Raw genomic sequence first — 7,735 nt, 5'->3', positions numbered from 1 at the left:
TGCTCTTCGGGCTGAGGAGGGAGAAGGACTTGACTGGGTGAGGGGGAGGGAAATGGGAGGTGGTGGCGGGGAAGAGACAGAAATCTTTAATAAATAAATAAATTAAAAAAATTTTTTTTGAGGGGACTGGAGAGAAGACTCAGCACTTAAGACTCCATGACCGCGCTTTTATAGGTCCTAAGTTCTATTCCCATCACCCACATGGTGGCTCATAACCATCTGTAATGGAATCTGATTCATTTTTCTGGTATGCATGAAGACAGAGCACTCATATAAAATATAGAAATAAAAAGTATAATTTTTTTCTTCTTTTACATGCAAAAAGGAATTATGTTTATATTGTAAGTATGTTTTGGACCATTGATTCTCAACCTTCTTAATGCTACAACCCTTTAATATAGGTCCTCATGTTGTGGTGATCTGTCATAAAATTACTTTCATTGCTACTCTATAACTGTAATTTGGCAGCCATTATGAATCACAACAGGTTGAGTCTCACTGTTCTAAAGCAATATCTTCTTTCCCGAAAAACCCTCACTTAATTTTGCTGCATATTTTATATATTACCAGGATTTTTATGTTTTTTAATACCCTCAAAATCTTAGCTTTTATAAATGTTCGTATATTGTATAATAGTGGGTATTTTATAAACCGTTTAAAGTTAGCAACAGGCTATGTGTTTTATGCATATAGGTGTTTTGACTGAATACCACAAAGGCAGAAGAGGGTATTTGATCCTCTGGATTCGAGTCACAGATAGTGTAAGCCATCATGTGGGTACTGGGCATTGAACCTGTCCTCTGAAAGAAGCAAGTGATCTTAATCCTTCAGCCCAAAAGTGCAGTTTGGAAAATCTCATTTTTTTGGTGTTTGCACATGTGTGCCTGCTTGTGTAAAGGCCGGATGACATGTAGTGGGTTTTTGTTCTCTTTCCACTTTTTTTTTTTTTAAAAAAACACAATCTCAATGTGTAACAGGGATCGAGACCTTTGTAGGCTCTCAAACCATAGCACTATTAACTTCAGGATGGACATGCCATTCAGGCTGTAAACTCAGAAGGAGAACAGCACAACTGGCCGAAAGTGAAAACCAAAGACCTAACCTGTGGGGAATTCACAGCAGGCAGGGAGAGAGGGGTCCATGGAGAGACATGAAGGAAACTCGATGAGGCCAGTTTTATTGTAATGTGTGCTTCACTAGGCCTACTCCAGTCTGGCCCAGATCATTTTACTTTAGTCATCTCTAAGCACAGCACAACTTTTGAGAAGTAGATTAAGATAACAATTAGCTCAGCCCCAAGAGCACAACAAGATATGGCATGTTTACATTGAAACCCCTTGCGGGTAGTGGTGGCACAGGCCTTTAATCCTGGCATTCAGGAGGCAGAGGCAGGAGGACCTCTTTGAGCGCACGTCCAGACAGGTCTACAGAGGACAGGCTCCAAAGCTTCAGAGAAACTCTGTCTTAAAACCCAATAATGGTGTTAAGAATAAGAAATTCCTGGCAAAGTTCATCTGACTTTCCCAAGAATGCTGACTCAGTGCTGAAGATTTGTGGTCTAGGGAGCTTGGTTGAGGTGAGCATATCACTTGTGTGTGTCAGGCTTGTCACGGCTCTAAGAGCACATAGAAGTCACTTAGGCTGTTGTGAAGCACTTGTGACTTCACTCCTATGAGGGGTTGCTCGTGTCTAAAAGCGATGCTCAAGATTTAGGGGGAAAGGTCCTGGATAAGTAAAAACCTAAATTCTGGGAGTTCAGGGCAGAGCCTGCCTCATCAGTCAAGGATCACCAGGTTGTAAAACAGCATCATTCCTAGGTGCCAGGAAGAGCAGCTGTGCCCCTCATTCCACTGAAGAGGTGAGCTGGGTGTTTAATTTTCTGGCTTCTCCAGTGCTCATCTGTGTGCACAGGGCTTTTTGATGTCTACACTAAGCCATCAAAATCCATAGTCATGGGGAAGTTTCTAAATGTCCTGACTACCTATGCTTTTTGGTGTTTGTAGTTCTGCTTCTAACTGTTCTTGTTAACTGAAGTGTGTGAACCCAGGACACGGTTTCTGTGCTTAAAAGCTCATCCTAAGAAATGCTCAGGCCTACAATGACATCCTGAACACCCAGTAAAGTCCCCAATCAGCTAATAAAGACTTTATATTGGCTTCAGCCAATGTCCGCATAGTCGTCTCTGGTGAATGTCCCACACTGAACCTTACACTATTTTGCTTTGATGGTTAGTGACCTCTGGAATCCTCCTGTGAGCTCCCTAGGGCTAGTGTCACAGGCATATGTGGCTATGACCAACTTAAGTGGGTGCTGGGGATTTGAACTCGGGTCCTCATGCTTGCACAGCAAGTGCTCTGACATTCTGAATAGTCTCTGTGGACCCTTGAAAGTGGCTCTTGATGGAGGTGGGTCTTGTATCTTATCTGTTGCTTTCATTGGTTAACTAATAAAGAAAACTGCTTGGCCTGATAGGACAGAATTAGGTAGGCGGAGTAAACAGAACAGAAGGCTGGGAGAAAGAAGCAGAGTCAGGCAGTCCCCATGATTCTCCCACCCAACACAGCCGCAGGTTAAGATCTTCCCTGGTAAGCCACCTCATGGGCTATACAGATTAGAAATAGGTTAGATCAATATATAAGAGCTAACCAATAACCGGCTGGAACTAATGGGCCAGGCAGTGTTTAAAAGAATAGTTTCTGTGTAATTATTTCAGGTAAAGCTAGCCAGGTGGCGGGATGCAGCCCCGCTGCTCCTAATTCAACAGGCTCTTTTTTTTTTTTAATATTTGAAACACTGTTAGATGTAGTGTGATTGTCTCAGACAAGGCTACAGATCTTGTAACCAGCAACCCCAGCTGCTTTTCCTTTCCCCTTGCTGCCCAGAAATCAGGGTCAGCTGGCTGTAAGCAAGAATGGCCCATGGGCTATGCATTAAGTGTGCTTGCTGCTTCATGGCACAGGGTGTCTTCCTGCCCTTGGGAATTAAGGGGACCTTTCTTGGTTTTAAGAACTGAAGGTTCTCTCCTCAGAACCGTACCAGGCTATTCATGTTAATACATGAAACTCTCACATGAAGGACCCCCATCTCAGACCTTCTGTCCCTTGAATCACCCCATTTTCTCACATCAATCTGGATTTAAATCCAACAAGTATATTTGGCACTTAATTTTTCTAAGGATGCTTTAAATTTTTATTTTGCTAGGCATTCTGGTGCAGACCTTTAAATAGGCATTCTGGTGCAGACCTTTAAATATCAGCACTCGGGAGGCAGGATCTGGTCAAATCTGAGTTTGAGGGTAGCCTGATCTACGAAGAGTTCCAGCCCGAAAGAGCTACAGACTGAGATTCAAAGCATTAATAGATTTGTTCACTTATTTATGCGTACATATTCACCTGTAGAGGTCAGGTGACAACTTGCAGAGTTAGGTCAGTGGCCTTAGTGGCAGGTGTTTTTACCTACTGGGCCCTTAGAGGACTCTGAATTTGCAAATTTACTATGTGATCTATTTCATTTCCTTGTAACCCAGATATTATGCCCTGCAATTCTGAGGAAAAAAAGCACAAACAACTTGCTGAGAGCTAGACAGTTTCATCAGCCATGAGTCACAAACACAGAGAAAACAGTGGTTTTTAAAATGACAAATTTAATAAACTGACAAATTTCTGAATTTAGGGAAACCAAACAATATAATGAAAATCCTCTAGATGACACGAACAATTCCTGTTTACACTAACAAATGAGAAATGCCAATCACTGTTTCTCAAACTTTTCAGGTCATCAGTATTCTTTCTTACCATGTTGGAAGCTAACATTTGGAGCTATAACCAGTTTCTTGCTGTGTTGGTTCAAAATGACATGTAAAAACAAAAAACCATCGTGCTGATGGCTGGTGGAAAAGAGCACAGGCTGCTGCTCTTCCAGAGGACCTGCATTCAATTTTCACCATCCACATGGCAGCTGACAACTGCCTGCACCTCCAGGTTTAGAGAACCCAACACCTTCCCACAGACATGCAGTCAGAATATGAGTGCACATTAAATAAAAATAAAACTATTAAATATATAAAACATTGCTGAGTGGTATGGTACACACTATTGATTCCATTACGTGGGAGACAGAAGCAAGTAGATCTCCACATTTGAAGTCAGCCTGGTGTACAGAGTGATTTCCAGGACAGCAAGGTCTACAAAGAGAAACCCTGTCTCCAAAACTCAATAACAACCAACCAACCAAACACCCATGAAATGTACCACTATAGCCTTGTAGGCAAGAATGGTGCCTCGCCTGCATAAGGAACATCTGGGTTTCTCTCAATGCATTTGTTTGCCGAGTTTTCATCTTGAGCTGTGATTCTTGGTTATGGTCAGATTTAGGATTCTTCCAAGATGTATGTAAAGCCATGGAGCAACATTGAGAAAAGATCCATATTCTTAATTTCCTCTTTAGATGTGCTCAGCAACCTGCACTCTGATGCATTTTTAAACAGTTGCTCAAAAACCGCGTTTTGCATGTAAAAATGATGGATCCGCTGTGAAGCTTATTCTCCCGAATCAAAGCCTTTGGACTGTGAAATCAATGAAGTCTGAAGCCACCCTCTTAGCTGGAATCGACTGGCTGAGGATGTCAGGCATCATCTCTTCAGAGACGTTTGGGACACCAAAGACCTCGTGAGGGGACTAACTGGCCTGAATGGTGGCTTCGTGTTTTCATTGCAGTGGGAAGAGACATCCAGATACTTTGAAATCTCAACTGGCTGCTGGCTCTTCACTAACAACCTGTTAGCAGTAAAGTGGTAGCGTTTCAGATGAAGGATAAGGACCCTTGGGAGTCTCCTCAAAGTATATCTGAGCACAGAATTCTTGTTCTTGCATTTCTCACAATTGCGCTCATTTTTTTTTCAGGTGTAAAGAAAAGATCAAGTGACTTCTTAATCGACAGAGGGAGTTCTTGACCCTTGGTGCAGGTCAACAGAGAGGTAATTACTCATTTCAGTGTTGAGGGTCGCCTCGCCACAGGCTTCACAAACAACAGAGCTATATCTAGCTCTATTTCAATAGCATTTACAGGACAACCAAACATTTTGGTGGAGTCAGTCCCAGCATATGTTGGTGGAAAAAAAATCCTCTACCCTGTTTTCCCTCTCAGTACAGCACAGGGCATTTAGGTTTTCCACATTGTTTCAACTGATCTAAACACTGACCTAAAAATTCAAGGGCATCATTCTGTTCATCGCCCAAGAATGTGTCTGCAACCATGGAAATGGATTTCTTCACATTTATGAGTAACTGTCCCTTGATCTCTACATCCCTGATGTCTTTCAAGACAAGAAGCTGGCTTAAGGGCTTGAGATCAGCACAGGAAATTTTCTCCCATGGGATACCTTGTGTGAGCAAGTCCTTCCTGAAGGTTGACATCCTGAAGACAGATTGTAAGGTGGAATTCATGTAGCAGGTGCTTCCTAAATTGGGGAAGCCTTCAGGTGTCAGTTGCTTTGTGTGTATGGTAAGAGGAGACAGAACATTGCTATATGTTGGGTTCTCCTGGCTCACCTCTGATCCAGTTCTTTCATCAGAGTGCGTTTGTGTTGGAAGAACAGTGTCACCTAGGTGAGGCTTCTGCAGGAGCCGGGATTGAATGAAGGTGCAAGTTTCCAATCATTACCTTTTCATCACGTTTCTTTGTTTTTCTTCCCCTGGAGTTATAGCTCTTGGATTTCTTTGATTTGGGATTATTTTCTTGAGAATGTCCTCACTCACTTCTAGACTGGATGCGGCTATTCTCTTCCTCTTTTCACTGCTGTTCTGCTCTCCTCTTCAACATGGCTGCTGGTGGAGTCGGACACCGAAAGCGACATCTTCACGGGGAGTGCTTGCTGTACCACTCTCTCGTGTAGAATTCAAAGGTCCACAAACTGACTTTTTTTTCGTGCTTTCTACAAAATGGATTGCTGCTTTCAATATCATGATTCCTCTTCGGTTTCTCGGGTTGATGGGTTCAGATGGATGAAAAGATTCCAGGACTGACTTCAGCCATTCAGTATCAGTGGAGGATAACTCGTCGATGAGTAAGGGTCATCTTTCAAAGTTACCTACAGACGATGCAGTCCAGACTCAATAACTACTCCCCCGGCAATGCTATCACCCAGCAGGAAAAAAAAAAAGCTTCTCCTTTCTTCCCACTTGAAGGAAACATCAGATTAGCCTTCTGGTTTTTTCTACTGTTTTGATGACTGCTTCTTTTCATTGAAATGTCCATGTGTGCTTGCTGTAGTTCTTGCTTCAGATTTGGACAAAACCATGTATCTTTAGAGAAGCCATAAATGTAATCTAATACAAACAAAATACAATACACAGATTGTCACTTGATATGTAGGTCATAAATTCATGTGTATAACTTTTAGTGACCGGTATTGACTTTTAGTCCTCTCTTTCTACCTCAAGTACCACACTACAGGAAAAACTTTTATTTTTAGATTAATATTTACAATTTTTATTGATTACAATAACTTGGAGTTACTTACATCCTTTTAATAAGAAATGATTTAATTATGTGTATGTGTGTGCATTTGTGCACATGTGAATGCAGTGTCATGGAGTCCGGAAGAGGACATCACACTCCCTAGAGCTAGCAATCCAGCAGCTTTTACCTACCCTGTGTGTGCTAAGTACTGAGCTCAGGTCCTCTGCTAGAGGTGTGTGTGCTCCTGACCGCTGAGCCATCTCAATTACATGCTCAAGCGCATGCTCCTGACCACTGAGCCTTCTGAGTTACATGCTCAAGCACATGCTCCTGACCGCTGAGCCATCTGAGTTACATGCTCAAGCACATGTTCTTAGCTACTGAGCTATAGATGCTGTGTCCGTTCTCTGGAAGATACAGAGTTAAGTTTGCTTTCTTGTTTTGTCAACTTTCTACAATCTACCAACACTTGGAAATTGAGTGTCAATGAGGTCTTGTCTAGATCATGTTGCTTGGGCGATTGTCACAGTTGCCCTAATGAGTATGGAAGCCCCAGCTTGAAAAGGTGTGAACACGCCCCCTAAGGGGCAGGACTTATCCCTACAAGGTGTGTCACTTTTCCCTGCTGTGGGGTACCAAAGTACATAAGGGTAGAGACAGATGTGTGCATGCATGCATCCCTCTCTGCTCCTAATGTGCTGTCATATGACCAGCTGCTCCAAGTTCTTGCACTTATGACTTTCCCAAAATGATGGACTACATGTAACCTGTGACTGAACTGAAATATACCTTCACCCGAGTTCCTATAACTTCCTTTCCAGAGTGTTTTATTGGAGTGAGAGAAGCAAAAACTCAAGTACCTTAAGTAAAATCTGGTGGCAGTGCAGTCTCCTCTTGTCGGTTGCTCTGCTCTTCTGTTCCGCGGATGATGCCAAGACAACAGAAGTTCTGCTCAAATCTAGTCTCTCATGCAAATCCAACAGTTAGGAAGATACCAGGCTGTGAGTGGCCACCTCTGGTGCTGGCCTTTTGATTGCAGATTCAGGACTCAGATACACAGTCCTGCAGTAGTCATATGATACACATCATGGAGTACATATGTGAATATATGAGGGGCTGAAGGCATAGTCAGAGGCTAGAGCGCTCAGCATGCGGGAGAGCCTAGACTCAATCCCTGGGATCACAGACAATTCTGATCTATGTGACTACATATGATCTTAATTCCAGCACTAGAGGGACAAGAGATGGGCACGTGTGAGGCAAGGATGGAGTAATA

General features: G+C 42.7%; 2 pseudogenes; both read right to left on the bottom strand.

Annotated features, from left to right (window-relative positions):
- Window positions 1-3,916: 3,916 nt before the first annotated feature.
- Window positions 3,917-5,654, bottom strand: LOC101989159 (annotated as a pseudogene).
- Window positions 5,638-6,317, bottom strand: LOC113455470 (annotated as a pseudogene).
- Between the last annotated feature and the right edge of the window lie 1,418 nt (window positions 6,318-7,735).

This window comes from Microtus ochrogaster, unplaced genomic scaffold (assembly GCF_000317375.1).
Source record: "Microtus ochrogaster isolate Prairie Vole_2 unplaced genomic scaffold, MicOch1.0 UNK47, whole genome shotgun sequence".
Classification (NCBI taxonomy): Eukaryota; Metazoa; Chordata; class Mammalia; order Rodentia; family Cricetidae; genus Microtus; species Microtus ochrogaster.
Note: the sequence above shows the minus strand (reverse complement) of the source record. Positions and strands in the feature narration are given on the sequence as shown.